Below are 17,617 nucleotides of genomic sequence, written 5' to 3' on the forward strand. Positions count from 1 at the left end.
GTGTTTAAAATTATACTACAAAGTTGTACATTATAAAAAAAACGCAGTTTTAAACTGAATTTGATTTTTTTAAAATACTATTGCATACTTTTAAACGCATTTTAAAATTTTTTTTAGGGAAACTATATTAATTTCGGGTATTTTCTGGTTTCTGTTAATCAAAAGATTTTTTATTATATTTTTTATATTAAAATCAGTAATTTTTGCAAATTTTTTTATTTTAAAATATCGTAAAACGGATTTAGTATGTATTTGTTGTTGAACAAAAATTTAAAGCATACATTTTTGCAGCATTTTTAAATGATTTTCAAAGAAATCAATTTTCAAAATGTTTTTTTAAAATATTTAGAAATTTAGAAAATTTGTTTAAAGATTAAAATCAAATTACCGTCCAAAAAACTTTTTTGAATAGAAATCTGTTTTATTAAATTAAGTTTTTAATAAGATATATTTTTAATATTTAAAAATTAAATTAATTTAAATTTTTCTCCAAGTGTATGTGTGTGTCTGTGGGTGGCATCGTCACGAGCTGAGTGTGCCAGTGGCCGTGTGTGTTTGCGCTTAACAATATTTTACACCTGACGTTGTCGCTGTTCGCTCGCTTGTGCCATCAAATTATTAGCATGACTGCCGGCGAAAGGATCCAAAGTGTGTGTGTGTGTGGGTGTGTGTGTGTGGGTGTATTTCTCTTTTTATTTCTCCATTTTTTATACCAACTAACGTGTGCGTGTGTTGACAGGAAGTGTTTTCTCCTGGCAGGCTGAGTGGGTGCGCTGGTTGCTGGTTTTCTGGTTGTTGCCGGTGTCATCCCAAAGTGCGAAGGCGCAGACATCGGAAACTGGTAGCTACCGTAAGCATCATATATATGTATGTACATATATGTATATATCCATCCATCCAATGGAAAATCGCAACAAAGTTGCCGCTTTATGAGTTTCCATTGCATTGGTTCGTTGACCCACCACCACCTACCTTTCTATAGCAAAATTCAACCGTTAACCATTGGAAAAACTCACTGGGAAATATCATTCAGAAAATAACAAAAAAAAATGTATTAAATTCCAGGAATAACAAGAAATTTTTGGTTCACACAGAAGCGCGCTGATGCATATCAAATGGCATTTAGCCAAATATTTTGCTTAATAATGGGCGAAAAACAACACTCTCTGTGTGCTTTTGTTGTTGCGGTTTATCTGATAATAATTCTATAGAATTATGTATTTAATTTAATTTATGTGTTTTGTTTAAAACGCATTTACTACTATGTCAGGGGTTTTTATAAAATTGTTTAAGTTAGAAAGCAAACAAATTAATTTTTAGAGAATTTGAAATACTTTTTTTCGAAGTTAAAATATTTTATTAATTTTGGTTCCGATTTTTTTAAGGTCTTTAAATATTTTTATGAATGAATTAATTTTATATAGATTTTTAAATAATTTTTCTTAAAGTTAAAATATTATTTAACCTTGGTTCTGATTTTTTTAAGGTCTGAACTTATTTTTAATAATTTTGTTTGGTAGTAACAATGTATATTTTAGTTACTGAGAGCATCTTTTTATTATTTTTTAAGTTGGAAATTAAAATAATGAATTTTTATAGAATTTGAAATCTATTTTCTAGAGGTTAAAATATTTATTAAACTTGGTTCTGATTTTTTAATAATTTTTTTGGTGGTAAAAATATATTTACTTACTGAGAGCATCCTTTTTAGGCTTCTTCCTTACCAAATGCCGCTGGAAGTTGGCTTTTACTCCTTGTTGTTTCTGATTTTTCGTGGGTGGTGTGTCGTCGTCTTACCTGTGAAACGTCGGTGTGGGTGTATATTTTGAGTGTGTTTGTGCCTGGCAAACAAGCGATCCATTTAAGAGCGTCTTACATATGGCACACATGCAAAACACACTCAGACACCACACACTCTACACACACACACACACACACAGCACACCCTATACACTCTCCCCCAAAAATCAGCCCCTGTAACTACTCTTTAATGATATGCGTCAGTTGCTTGTTTCCGCTTTGTTGGCCTAGATGTTTGCTCTTGTTGCGGTTGAAGCCTCACAATTTATTTGGCTTTTTAAATTAATGAAAATTGTCAGTTGACAAATTTTGGCAGTGTGCGTGTGTGTATGCGTGTGCGTGCGTGGTGTTGTGTTGTGGAGCATGTGTCGTCCCTGGATTGTTGGCATATGTAAAACAAGCATCAAATATGCATCATCGGTGTGGTGGCGCCAGAGGATCTCTTACTTCATTTGGCATGCGAGGCAGGTGTGAGCCCCCCTACCTCCCCCCCACCACACAGAATTTACGAGCATTTTATGGGCACTAAGGAAAGCCACCACCTACCCTATCCCTTATACCAAGCTGTCCCCTCCGAGGATATTATAAGTTGGCCCTGAGGCCTACAAAAGAAGGGGATTACCTGTATACATTTTTTAAGGCCATTTCTTGGGCTTACTTTATCTTATCTTTACTTTATCTGTAAAACAAAATATTTATATATATGGGCATGTCCACGGGTCGCGAACGTACGTTCGTACGCTTTAAGTGCAAAAAAAAAATATTAAAAAAATGTTTTCCGAAACTTTTTTTTTGCCATTCGATAGTATTTTATTAGCTCTTTGCTAAGTGTAAATGATGGGCTTCGTTAAGTTTTCATTTTCATAATATTGCCAAAAAACATGCGGTCGCGAACGTACGAAAAATGGAAGTCGACTTTGGCTTAATCTAGTAAAATGAAGAAATCTGCGAATTGGGACGGAATATTCTAAAGCAATAACTTTACTTTTAAAATAGAATCATGTGGCTTTCTATTGAGTCCTTTCCCAAAGAAATATCTCCATTGGTTTTTTTTAAATTGAATTAAGTACCGGTCGCGAACGTACGGGTCGCGAACGTACGATTTTTCCAACATGGAAAAAAAAAAATAAAATTTAGTTAAACCTATTTTTTATTTAAGGAAATATGAAGTTATTCATAAAAATGTAGTGCTAAACCAAAAATAAGCAACATGCTGTATTTGTTTAATTTTTTTTTAAATACTACTTCTTTATGAATATCTTCATAGTTCTTTAAATAAATAATAGGCTGTCTAAACTGTGTTTAATTTACATATTTTTACTTTTGTCCTTTATTTTAGCCATCTAACAATATTTATATGCTTGTTAAACAAAAAAAAAATATAAAAGTTAAAAAAAAAAAATACTCACGGTCGCGAACGTACGCTACTTTGAAAATCAATATAAAATCAATGGTTAGTAGTAACTAAGAAGTTTTTATATATTTCAAATAGTACTACCGAAATGACTTTAGACAAGAGGTTTTATCTATCTGCTTGCATTTATCGCAAAGCAATGACAAAAACATGATGTTTTGGGTCGCGAACGTACGATTTAAACATAGATAAGAAGTAAACTTAAAATTAACAGTTAATTGAACAATATTTCGCTCTCTTTTGAATTTTTCTATTCTTATTAGATTGTAATAAAGAGATTTGGTAGAAAAAGTCCCAACATAACATACGTTTTCCTTGCGAAATAAATTAAAATAAACATGCCTTTAAAAGTAGTAAAAAGTGAAAAAAATACATTTTTTCACTTTTCAGGCTAATTTCTTCCAGAAAACAACTGAGATATAATATGGATCCATTGTATTATGAAAATTTAGACATTTCTTTATGACAATACACCAAAAGAAACCAGGATAACGAAGATTTTTTTTTTCGGCCGTGGTTTACCTTTTGGCGGATATGCCCATATATATTTTATTTATTATTTATATAAATGTATTATTACTAAAAATATAGAAAATTTTAACAAATGTTGCATTTCTCGAATGTAAACATTATCGAAAAATATGGTATTAATATAATATTATTAACAAATATTGCATTTGTTTAATTTAAATATTATCGAAAAATATCGCCAATGAAAATGATGGATATTTATAGAATATAAGTGACAATTATCGCATTTGTTTTATGTTCATTTTATCGAAAAGTATCGCATTCATCGAGAAATATGATATTTATAGAATACTAATGACAATTATAGCATTTATCAAATCTTGATAATATAGAAAACTTAGTAATATATCGATAATTATGGCATACTTCGATATATATCGATTTAAATATCGTTTTTTAACATTCCTTATTATAAATCATTTCGAAATATTTCAGTTTATATAGTTTTCTATGGTAATTTTTCAAATGAATAACAATTTAATATTAATTCTTAATATAATTTATAGTTTGGTTATTTCAAAGACTCTTCCCCTTCGATCTTTTTGTAAAAAAAAAGGTCCAGGTTGTGTTAAACTAACACTGTGCATGCAGGCGTCTTAAATGATTTATGTTCAACTACAGGAGGAGCAGTCCTTTCACTAGCTCTGTTTCACAATCCTCCCACCTACCACCTACCACCCACCACCTGCTCCCACCCTTTGACAATCGTCGACAGCAGCCGTCGCCCAATTGATTCGGCACGTAACTGAGGCAAGTGCAAATAACTGTTTTAGTCCTTGTCCCCGTGACAGGTGCCCCGCCCTGGCAGCCAAACCCACCATCATCTCACCCTTACCTTGATGGCCATAACATTTTATACTTGACAATAAATTCATCGCCCTTTCGGCCGTGTCGTGTCGTGTTCGTTGCTCCTTGCTCGTTCGTCCCTTTAAATCAAAGCTTCTTTTTTGGAAATTAAGGCCGTAATGCGGCCTACCAGTCGGCAGAGGGCGAAGGGCGGACCGCATATTTGTCGTGGCTCGTCGCCTCTGTATGCTCAATAAAATTTTACAGCCTTTGCCAGCTCAGCAATTTGCGTAACTCTTGCCACAGTCGAAAAAAGGGAGCTAAAAGGCGCTGAAAGGATCCACAGAGTGGGAGGGGATCCACAGCCCCTCCTGGCTGTAAAGAAATGTGGAAAGGCAGGTGGAAATCAACAGACGAACACCTTTCACCTTTCGTCGAATTGGTTTCCGTTCTTTGTTTTCTTTTCTTATTTTTCCCTCTCATTTTTTTTGTTGTGAGTACTTTTTACCTCCACCTGGGAGCCCCCTTTAGCTGTAAATAACTTTGTTAAAGGCCGCAAACAATGTCCTGCTGTTGACCAAGTCAGGGTGGTGTCCTTTTAAATGAACCACAGCCCACGGCGCAGAGTATTTTTGTCACAAAAAAAAATAAAATGTGGATCAATTGGTAGTTTTTATACATGGAAAGCTGATTATTATTATTGATGGCCTGAAAACGGTTTTTGTAAATTTATTTGGGTTATATTTTATGATTTTTGTATGAAAGAAGAACGTAAAATGGATTTTATGGTTTCAAAAGATTAAAAAAAAAAAATTATTATTTTGTTATTACAAAAAAACAAATAATCAAATTATTTTTCTTTATAAAAAAAGTTGTTTGAAACCATTTTTAGTTTTTTTTTTGTGATTATAAATACCTAAAAAAAGTCTTCAAGTTTTATTTTAAATTCTTTTTTATAAACTATGAGCTTTAAATTAACTTTAGCTTTCCAAAAAGGTTTCTACTCAAGCAATATTTGCTTTTACACCATTTTTAGTCTCTCCAAAATAACTCTTAGCCTTTATAAAACCCTAAGAAAAACCTCAAATGTAATATAAATGTAATTAAAAACAAATTCAAGGAACTGGTTAATGAAATTTTTAATTTATATTTAGTTTTAAAAACAAAACTAATTTCAAATTACCCAGAAAAGTAAAAAGCTTGAAGCTCAGCTCTATAAATTTTGAGGAAAACTCCCATTGCAGCATTATTCCTGAATTCTACGAACATAAATGCAAAGTTTTAAGTTGGCTGATGTGTGTGTGTGCGTTAAGTCAAACATCAAAGTTGGATGAAGATATCCTGGCTGGCGAGCAGTGAAACCCTAACGCCAGAATCTTCCTTCTTGGCATTATTTCGAAGGAACTTCCACCTCTTTCCACACACTCTACCTCTCTCTCTGCGCTGACTGTCGGCGATAAAAATGAAACAATTTTTAAGCTGGCTCTGTTTTTGTGAGGAGTGCGAAGCCATCGCAACATTTCAGTTTGGCAAGTATCTGAAAGTTGTATCTTTGGCTTAGGGCCGCTTATCTACATTCGAACAGAGCCACCACCGCTCTCCATCGCTCCCTCCCAGTACCCAGTACCCAGTACCCAGTTACCACTGCCCAGTTGTTGGTAAAGTTACACGGAGGATTAACTTGTGATTATGTTGGCAGGCGGTGGCAGTGCCAGCCAACGATTTTCCGTTGCCAGTTGGCAACTTTTCCCGGGCAACGGGAAAAACCCAAACTAAACCAAACCGAACCTAACCCTGGGTTTAAAGTCTAGACCGCGGCGTAATTATCTAGAGTGTGTGTGTTGGTAAATCATCAACTGGATGCTGCTGCTCCTGCTACTCCTGCTACTCCTGCTACTCCTGCTGCTCCTGACTATCCTAAAGCCAGGCAGATATGCAGAGAGATGACTCTCCACTCTCCACCCTCCAGGCAACCTCAACACCCAAACAACGAAACGGCATGTGCCATAAAATACATAAAATAGAAAGCAGCCCAAGGGCTATACATGAAATTTATTCATGAATTGAATTTGTATTCCTCGCAGATATTTTATAAGTTTTCCATTTCTATTCGCCCCCTCGAGGTGGCGGGGCAGGGGGCATAGAGAGCTAGCTGCTAGCTAGTCTTTGGTCCTGCCACCTCCAACCTTCTGTATTATTTCCGCCTTTTTCCATTTACCAGTGTGACTGTATTTTGTGTAATGCTGAGCAATGAGCATAAGAAGATTATGTTTTTTGGCCGCGTTCTTGTGGGATTTATATTCGCTTATTTATTTTTCGGTTTTTGGGGAAAACTTTTCGTTGGTAGTTTTTGATGCTGGGGTTATTATATTTCCATCACGGTGAGTCATTTTCTGGGCACACTGGTTTGAGTTTTTTTTTTTTATAAATTTATACAATTTATAAATAATAATAAAATTATAAATTTCATTCTGTAAAATTTAAAATTTTAAAAATATTTTATTGTTTCTTCATGAATCTTTAATTTGCTGGAGCTTAGATAGACCTGGTAACACTTTGACAAAAATATAAATAAATTAAATATAAATTAATAAATGATGTAATAAATTAATTAAAATGTGACTTTATTAATTTAAAATTATTATTTTCATAGAATATACATATATTACTATATTTACTCCTCTTACATATAAAAAGGTTGGTCACACTATCAAAAATAGTTGAGACTTATTAAAATTTCATAATTTAAATAAATTAAATTGGAAGTGAAACTTGAGTAATTTTAAAATATTTTATAAATGCCATATATTTAACACTCTCTGATGCTTAAAATCAGCCTGGTCACACTCTGATAACACTTTAAATTAATTGAATTGCAATAAAATGAATAATTTTCAATGCAAACCTATATTAACCTATATTAACTTTAAAACATTTTATTAATAAATTATAAGTATATTTTCCACTCGATTTTGCATTCTTTCGTTATTCTAAAGACCTGGTTACACCCTGACAATGGGTTGAATGAATTGAAATGCAAGTTAGCCAGCCAAAGTCAGGCAAGTCAAGGCCCGTGCCGAATGCCAAAGCCACTGCAGGGGCAGCTGGAATCGAACTTGCCATTAAATATGAATTGTGATTGCCTTGATAGAAGATGGAGGCAGCTACAAAAAAAGAGATACAAAAACAGAAAGAATACTAAGAGAGATAGAGATAGAATCGAATTGAAATGCACACAAGAATAACAAAAGTTTTGCAAACACAACGGCGGACATGGGAGCAAGGCAGGAGGAAGGCAGATCGTGAAAGGACCAGGACCAGGACCTGGACCTGGTCTGGGCAGGAAGGACACACTTTGAAATGGGTTCAACATTAGCCGGGACACGGGACCTGGCATTTGTATTGGCAGCGTTGCCTTTTGTGTGTTTTTGGCCTTTTGATGCCGCCTTTTATTACATTTGTGTCGCCGGCGATATGCTGTTTTGTCCCTTTCCCCCTTTCTTCTTTCTCTCTCTCTCTTTTTCTCTGTGTGTACATACCCTTTTTCTAAGGTATTTTGAACTTTGACCGAATCCCTAAAAATTTAAAGCATATTTCCTTTTAATTAAATCATTGAACTTATCAATCAAGACTTGATTTGTGTTTGAAAAATGTTACAACTTGGCTTAAACAGAGTGAAAAAGTATTTTCAATAAATAAATAAATTTGAAATAATAAAATAAATAAATGAAATACTGGAAATTAATATTTATAAATCGAATATTGAAGAATTTTTTTAATTTTATTTAGTTACTAACAAAAAATATATTTAGAGCTTCCTTGAAGCTCACTTTATTGATTCCAAAGTATGTAAAAATTGTTTTTAAAATTTTCCAAATACCTTCAATTATTATTTATAAATTTAACATTTCTTTAAATAATTTTAGTAATTTAATTTCAAGTACAAACTTGGCTTGAAGGGTTTAAAATGTATTTTAAAAATTCAAAAAAATATATTTAATTATTATTGTTTAATTAAAACATTAAATAATTTTTGTAATTCAATTTAGATTTTAACAAATATATTTATAACTTCCTCATAGATGACTTTTTTGATTCCAAAAGTGCGTAAAAATTGATTCTAAAATATTCCCAAAACCTTAAAAATTTTAATTATAAATTGAATATGACTTAATATATTTTTTTTAATATAATTTAGTTATAAGGAAATATTTTCTTAGCTCCCCAAAACTGCTTTTATTGTTTCCAAAAATATTCCCATAGAAAATAACCTTTCAAATACTCAACCAGGGTGCTGCTGCCTTCGACTTGTGCCATATTTTCTCCGATTTCCGATTTCTTGATGTTTTTCTTCTTTTTTTTTTTTTTTTGTAGTATTTTTTTTTTTTTTTTTTTGTTATTGGCAGCACTCGTCACGTAGGGGACAACGGCGATGGCAACGAGAGACCAGGACAACGACGACGACGACGACAGTCAAACACATTGAATGACCCGAACCTGACCCCAAACCCATGGACCTGGGCCTGGCCTTGCGGTGCCTTCGCCCTGGGGCCACCCGTTGAGTTTAAAGAATTGTCTGGCATGTGAAAAGGTCACTTAATTTCTTTTTGATTTGTTTTTGCTTTGGCTCTCACTGGGCTTTTTGCGCTTTTGAGACCGAAGCGCGGGCGTCATTAAAGTGTAAATGTATTTTTAAGTAGACGCCGCCGCCTCCTCCGAATTACCCAAAAATTGAGGGTGGGAAATGAGGAAATGGGGCCAAAATAGCGTAGCCGAAAAGCCCAAAAGCCGCACAAGTTTCAATATTTTTTGCTTTTCTTTACTCTTCGTTTGAGTTAATAGCATTTTAAGTACGCTCCCCACTCTTTGGTATTTTTTTGGGGAATTTCTTTTATTTTTTTTGGTTGCACAAAGCATATATAGGCAATATAGACGGTTTTATACAGCCAATCAAACCGAAACTTGGAAGTTAATTTCAATTGAAATTAAAAGCACATTATTGGTGCTTAAAAAAAAAAGAAAAAGAAAAGTGCCAAGGGGAAGAGGAAAATGGGAAAAGGAATTGAGAGCAGGAGAAGAGAAGATGTGTTTCCCTTTTAGTGTTAAATTGTATGAACATTTAGGGTTTATTAGGATTAAATGGTTTTATTTTAATTTATTTAATTTTAATTTTAATTACAGTTTCTATTTGTTTGTTTTTAATTGCAAATTTTCTATTTTAAATTGAACATTTTCAAACCTCATTTAAAACATTATAAGAGTATGCAATCAAATTTTTACAGAAATTAATTTTCAGTTTTTTTAATAAGATTAAATAAAAACACCCTACAAATATTTTTAAAAATATGACAAAATATTATTTTTATATTTTTTAACATATTTTTAGGATTTATAAAAACCATAGTGATTAAAACTGGATTTTTTATGCTTCGAAAAATATAAAATACACTTTTTAAACAGCAAATTCTATTTTTTGTATAATTTTGTAAATATCAAAATTAATTATTTACTAAAAAAAAAGTTTAAAAATTTTCAAAATAAATTTTAAAAATGTAGAAATTTTCACATTCAATTAAATATAATATTTCAAGCTTTTCAAATTTAATTTTTTATTTAATAATATTTTTAATATGTAAAATTATGTATTATAACACAAGGATTTACTTTCGAATATTTGTTACTGTATTTTCCTCCGTTTCCTATACTTTTTCTTGTTGTTTTTGTATTTTTATTTTTGATTTTTCCTTTTTGTTTTGTTATGCCAGGCCATGAAAAATGTATAAAGTTTTCACTTGCTGCCTTGGGAGAAAACATGTTAGCCTGTGGGCGTGGTTGGAGAGGATTTTTGTACCGAAACAAAAAACAAAAAAAAAAAACAAAACACACTTTCGAAATACTTTTTGAGCTGCTTTGCATTTTTGGCTTGTGGGCTTAGCCGCCGACGCACATGTGTCTCCCACGAACGGCCTCTAATGCCGTACACATGAGTTTTGTCATTCAATTTTGACACGCGTTTGCCGCCCCAAACTCCTTTTTTGCCAGGCCAACCCGCGGGCAACTTAGATTTTAGATTTCAGATTTTCCATTTTCCAGCACAGATTTCCCAGTGCCTGCTGGCCTGGCTGCCTCATCAATATGCAAAAAGGCAGCAGCATGAAGCTTTTTGTATGTGTGTATGTGTGTGTGTGACAGGGAAAAGAGGGGTCAGTCGTTGCAAAGGGGTTACGACCGGCTAGGGGGTGGTACTCTCCCGCCCATCGGCTTTTCCTACGCCCACTTCCGTTACTCAGTCGTGCGTCAAAAGCAATGCAAACTTTTTGCGGCCGAAGGAAAAAACCCAAATAAAATCACCAACGAAGAAAATATATATATATATATATATATAGGAAAAGGGAAAACCTTCCAGAGAGAATGAAAAGAAAATTATTATGGAAATGTCAACGTGAAACTTTTGCACAAATGCTAGGCTTCCGCTTAACCCCTCTACTGCATATGCGACCACTTTTTTTTGCTCGTCTCAAATTCCAGCACAATTGAATTTCATGTTTGACATGACTGCCCCCACCTGACCGTCCCCCACATCCCCCTTTTTGCACCTCACCCACCCCCCCTCCTTCTCAAACTAGGCGCAAAAGTTTCCTTTTGTTTTTCGCAAAAGTTTCACCAGTTTTTCCCCGATTTATGCAAGAAATTTTAATGCGATTTCCATTGGCTTCGCGCGCGCACGCCGCAAAATTTGGTTTTTGGATTCGCATTAGCATCCAGCATCCAACATCCAACATCCATCGTCCAGGACGGACTTGGATCAGATTTGCCAGACAATGATTACATTTTGACCAAAAGACAATGTGTGTATGTGTGTGTGTGTCTGGTGGAAATTTGCATGGGAATTAATTATGGCCTAGAGCCAAGCGCAGAGGATCTCTATTACTGTTAATATACATATACATATATATATAGATATACATATATATTATATATATTTTGTCAGTATTTCTGACAGGTTTTAAAGCTGAACATTTATTTATTATATTTTTTAATATATATTTTATTTATAAAAACGAATTTTAAAATATTTAAAATAAAATATTTTCATTTCTGGAATATTTTAATTTTCCAGAATTTTTTCAATTTTCAAATTACTTATTAAATTAAATTAAAAATATAAACTTAAAACAAAATAATATCATTATATCGTTTTTTCGGCTTTTTTTTATATATATTTTTTTTAATTATAATATGAATATTTAAAAAACTTTAAAAAATTCCAATATTCCTCAATTAACTCCCCTAATTATATTTTAATTTTTAAGAATTCTGAGCTCTCATAAGAGTGGGGAAAAAAGGGTGCAAAAAAAGAGTTAAATGTTGAAGAAATATCATGAAAAAGAGGGTGGCAGGGGGTGGTAGAAAGCGAGAAAGTCAGTCACTTGACTTTGGCAACACCTTTTCTTTGTGCATAATTCAATTTGCGCCACTTAACAGCATCAAAAGGTTTGACATAAATCGTTTTTTCTTAAACTTTTTGAGGGGAAGTCTTCAAACTTTATCTAACCCTTTTGAAATTTGTATTTTAATTTAAAGATTTTTTTGTATTCATTTTTTCTATATTTTTTGTATATATTTTTATATATTTGTATATATTTTTGTATATTTCTTTATATATATTTTTTTATATATTTTTTATGTTTTTTTTTTTTAATATATTTTGTTTCAATATAATTTTCTATATTTTGTTTCTAAATTTTTTGTTTTCCATATTTTTTTTCTATATTTTTTTCTATATTTTCTTGCCCTATATATTTTTTTTATATATAGATTTGAACCTCCTTTTATTTCTTGTCGTTGACACCGTCAGGCGTCAGTGATTGTTGGCGACTTTAAACGCGTGGGTGACTCTCTCAGCTCGCTTTCAATTTGCAACACCTTAATGGCCAACGTGCCCAGGGTTTTTGGGAATTGGGTTTTCCTTTCTTTCTTCCTTTTTTTCTTTTTTTTGTCTCGGTTTCGGTTTCTGTTTTGGGCCAATCCTTAATTACAACTCGACTCTGGGCTTAACCCCATTTCCCGGGGGGTTCGCGTGGAAATTTAATTCAACGATGAGGAGAACTGAAAATTGCTCTCAATTAACTTGTTAGTGGAGTGTTGTTGTCCCGAGAAAAAAACCAAAAAAGAAAGAAAAAAAAAGGGTTGAATGCCTCATCGAACTTTTTTGCTCCCCCGAAGTGGAAACTTTTAATTTGCGAAATTTGCCAAAAATAAATAAAAAGGAAAGATAATTTTTGATGGCAAACACACAAACCCCTCACAGAAAGGAGGGACAAAAAAACCATTAGAAGATGACCACAAAAGTCAAAGTCAGGGGACGGCGACTGAAAATAAATAATTAAACTTGGTCCGGGGGACAAGAGAAAAGCAAACAAACATCAGCCAAATTTATTTTACTTGTCATTAAAAAAAAAAAACGAGCTTGACTTAAATTAATTAAATAAATTAGAATGGGCCAGACGCCGAAAAAAAAATAAAAGTAAAGAACGAAATGTGAAATACTTTTGGCGTAATTAACTTGAAGGGGAAGCCAAAGGCTGGCGGCAAAACCGGAAGCGGAAGTGTGGTGGTGGCAGTGGATGGAGCAGAGCAGAGCGAGGAGTGAGGGGTCAGAGGTCAGGTCCTGCCAAGTGATTGCCCTATGTCACTTGGCACTTGAGTGGCAAAGCATTGCAGAGCTCAGAGTTGAAATCTCTCTCATTGCCAACGAAATGCTAATGCCCATATGATACAGTAATGCAGTTTTCATTAATTAGCTACTTCATTAGAACCTTGAAAGAGTCAACTATATGTGTAATTTTGTGTAATTTTGCTTGAATTTTGCTTGGATTATTTTGGTAATACGACTACGGTCACACCGACCGTAAAAGGTAAACAAAAAAAACGGCCGCCTTTCGCGGCGTATTATTATGAATTTCTGAATTCCTCGTCGAAGTATTATTGCATAAATAAATGCAGAATCCTTTAAATTTATGTTTTTAGCCTATAATGCTTAAAATTTTTTTAATTATTACAAAAAAAATAATTTTAATTAATTTTACAGCGCAAGAACCTTGCTACCGCAAAACATATTATTTTTGCTAATTTTCTAATATATTTTCAGTTCAAAAAACAAGCGAAATAATATAAAAATAAAATTCTCATTGTGAGACCATACTGTCAATGAACTGGCTAATACATTTTTCAATTACAATTTTCTTCATTAAACCCGTATTTTGTTATCGAGTATCTAGTATATAATATGTACATCTATCGATTATCGCTCCAATGAAGTAGCTAATGCATTATTCTAATGCATTAGAGCGCCATATAGTCGTCTTCCTCGCACTTGTGTAAAACGCTATAGCGCTGTCAAATCTTTAATGAAGTCTCTAATTAATGCGGCAGTGTCATGCCAGTATAAGCGAGAGTCCACAGTAAGAAATATTAATTTATAGTATTTGTAAATTAACAAATAATACTAATAATAATTAAATAAAAATAAAAATATTAATAATAATAATAATAAATAATTAAATTTGTATTAGTTTAAAAATTAATATATTTTTAATAATATTAACAAGAATATCACTTTTGCTTATTTCATCAAAATTATTTTAAAAATTTATGTATATTTATAATTAAATAATAATAATTAATAATTAAATTGGGATTTAAAATTAGTTAAGAAATTATTACACTTTTGGTATTACTAAAAAAAATCTTATTCTTTTTATTATTATTCAAAATGTATTAATTTCTTAACTAATTATAAATATTAATTAAATTTTTTCTAATTTTTGTTTTTTAAATTAAAATTAATTTAAAAATTTATTCGTATGCTACCTCTTTTTTTTTTGTATTTAAATTTTTGTTGTAAATTATTTTAGAGTTCTTGATCCCAAAATTTGTAATTTAAAACCTTTAAAAATGGGTTTAAAAATATGCAACAATTATATTTTTATATATGTATGTTTTTTTTCATATCAAATATGCTTATAAATTTCTGTTTTAATTTATAAATTTTTGTAGCATAATTTTTGAACGTTTTAAAAAACTCAAATCATGTTTAATAGATTTTTGTCAAGAAAAACAACATAAATCTTATTGCTTAATTTAAAAGAATATAAAATCAACATGAATAATATTATATTTCAATTTACAAAAATAATATTGTTCTATTCTATTACCTTTATTATATATAATATTCATTTAATAGTTATTTTCTGTAGTGTAAACAACAAAACGACAGCTGACAGGGACTGGAGTGGGTCTCGTCCATTAAACATATAGCAATCTATCTGCGAACAGCACATCCTCGTTTATCAACCCCACAAAACCTGTCGCAAACGATTTGGTTTCACATTTTCTAGAGACATTTAAATAATTAATGTGTTTTTTGTAGTGTGAGATTTCTCTGTCAGGCAGGCACTTTGTTTCTATATTTTTTCCATTCAATTGAAAGTTTTACACAGCAGTTAAATTTTATATTTTCCCTGCCTACTTTTATGTAAACAATAAATGATGTTCTTCTTTTTTTTTGCTTAAGCTTAAGCTTGATCAGAATTTAATAGGTATTATAAATAGCTTCTCGATGCTATTTATTACCCCCAATATATTTCCTGGACTTTGTTCGCCTGTCCCAAAAACGAGGAGTCAGCAATCAGCAAGGAGCTATGCCTCTGCCTCTATCCCTACCTCTTCCTGGATTTTCCTAGAATTTTCCCTGCACTTTGTGTCAATGTTATGCACATCAGATGCCATGGCAACGTCAATGGCAGTCAGTGTCTTTGCCATTCAACCATTGAGCCAGTTGGTTTTCTCTCCCGGAACGGGGCGCTACTTAGCCCGCAAAATTGCCGACTCTGGCATTTTCCATGACTCCTCTACTCTCCTCTCCTCTCCTTGCTTTTCCTGATTTTCTCCATATCAGCTAGCTAGCTAGCTAGCTTTTCCCTTGCCCATTTTCCTTGGCAAACTCCTTGCACAGTTGTTTGCATTGCAGCGGCAGATGCTGTCAATAATAAATTTCCGTTAGAGCCGCAGCAGATTTGCAAAAGGGAAAACCAGTTGGCTCTCCTGGCGGCACGTTCGATGGCTAAAAGAGGAAAAAGGGGTGTAGATGGGAGAAGGGGAGTGGAAAATCAAATGGGGTGCTGGCAAAAAGGAAGGAAGCACATAAGCGCATTGCCCAAGAAGGAGGTAAAGATGGGAAGGAGGCGGAAGGAGATTGCAGCTCGGCACTAAAAAGATGACATAAAGATAGAGCCGGGCGGGTGTTGAAATTGAATAGGGGTAACGAAGCGACAGTTTCACGGGAAAAACGAGGAAATCGGGTGGGGAAAAGTACACACGCAAAAAAATAAAAGAAATGAAAAGAAAAGAAAAGAGGGAATCAAAAATCAAAGAAGGTGTCACAAGAGAAAAATACACTTTTAGAAAATGCAAAAAAGCAGCACAGAAATCGTTTGATTTTTATAATTTTTAATATTCAAATAATTTTATATTTTATTTTATAATATATATTTTGAATTATAATAATACAGTTAAATATATATTCAAGAATATATTTTTAAAAATATTTTAAAGTTATAAATAAATATATAAATAATAAATAAATAAATATAAATATATTTTAAAATAAATAAAAACAAAAAATTTGATGTCTTAAACGTTTTAATTCATTTTAATTTTGAATGCAGAATTGTTAACCTTTTTAGGTGTAGTTATAATATTTTTAAATTGTGATTATCATATAATAAAATATAAATAAATATTTAAATCTTAATTATCCTTTTGATGTTTTTTTTTTTTAATTTTTTTAAATCTTTTTTTTTTATTAAATCAATTGCAAACTTTAGACATAAACAGCTTTCTATACAGTCAAGAATATTCCTCAGTTTCTACTATTTTTCCCCAAGTGTGTCTTTCTCCTTCCCACTCCCACCTCCCCCCCCGAATCAAGAAGAAAGCCAGAAAGGGAAGGAAAAGCTCGCACTGCAGGCATGCAAACGATGCGCTGTCGCCAGATAAAGTATACGACCGATTGCCCGTTTCTGCTCCGACGGGCCAAAAGGAAAAATCGCAGACGTTCGAGCAGACGGCGGATGCAAATGGTAAATGGAAAATGCTAAGAGAGAGGGAGAGAGAGGGAGAGGACGGGGGGAAAGCGGGAAGAAAAGCAGATCCATGGCAGCATGATGGAGATGCAGATGCAGATGAAAATGGCAACCAGGACGAGGGAAAGGACAACTCAGCGGGCGACTCGTTGATAAATTTATTGAAATTCTATTGAAACGAAACGATTTGACTGCAAGACAGAGAGGGAGAAGGTCAGAGAGAAAGAGAGAGAGAGAGAGAGAGGGAAGAAGACACACACAAATCGCTGATAAAGTGGAAAATGAGTGCAAAACAAAAGGAAGAAAAAAGGAATATAAGGGGAGAAAAAGAAAATTGTCTCCATGTGGAAGATGGGGGCCGTAAATTGCAAATAAATTGCATGATATCACACACATTGAGTTTCCTATTGCACTGCAAGAAAAATTATAGTAAATATGTACAAAAATAATAATTACCAATATTTTTTAAATATGCAATGTAATTTTTTTATACGGAATTAAGTGTAAATTGTTTTTTTTTATAAAGAAAAATGATTATTTCTTTATTTTTGCTACTTTTAATTTTTTTTACCTCCAAATTTAAATTATAAAATTAATATCAAGCTTATTTAACTTTATTTTATTTTATGCCTTTTTTTATAAACTTTTAATAAACAATTTAGACAATTTCTGTTTATTAAATAGTTATATTTTCATTAATTGCATTTTTTTTAATTTTATAAATTTTAAATAATATTTGATTTATTTTAAAACACCACATATTTATATTATTACAAATCAAATATTATTCTACATACAAAAAATTAATAAAAAAAAATAAAATAAAAATTTTATTAAAATATAAATTAAATAAATTAAATAGAATCCTTAATTATTGTTTATTGTGTCCCTATAAATAAACCAACCAACGTTTGGGCAATTAAACTTTTGCCATTGCATA

At 32.3% G+C, this 17,617-nt stretch overlaps 1 protein-coding gene across 7 annotated transcripts in view; it reads left to right on the top strand.

Annotated features, from left to right (window-relative positions):
* rg (A kinase anchor protein rugose) overlaps nucleotides 1-17,617 on the top strand; it is a 211,871-nt gene that overhangs the window by 141,720 nt on the left and 52,534 nt on the right. The window lies entirely within an intron of this gene.

This window comes from Drosophila kikkawai, chromosome X (assembly GCF_030179895.1).
Source record: "Drosophila kikkawai strain 14028-0561.14 chromosome X, DkikHiC1v2, whole genome shotgun sequence".
Classification (NCBI taxonomy): Eukaryota; Metazoa; Arthropoda; class Insecta; order Diptera; family Drosophilidae; genus Drosophila; species Drosophila kikkawai.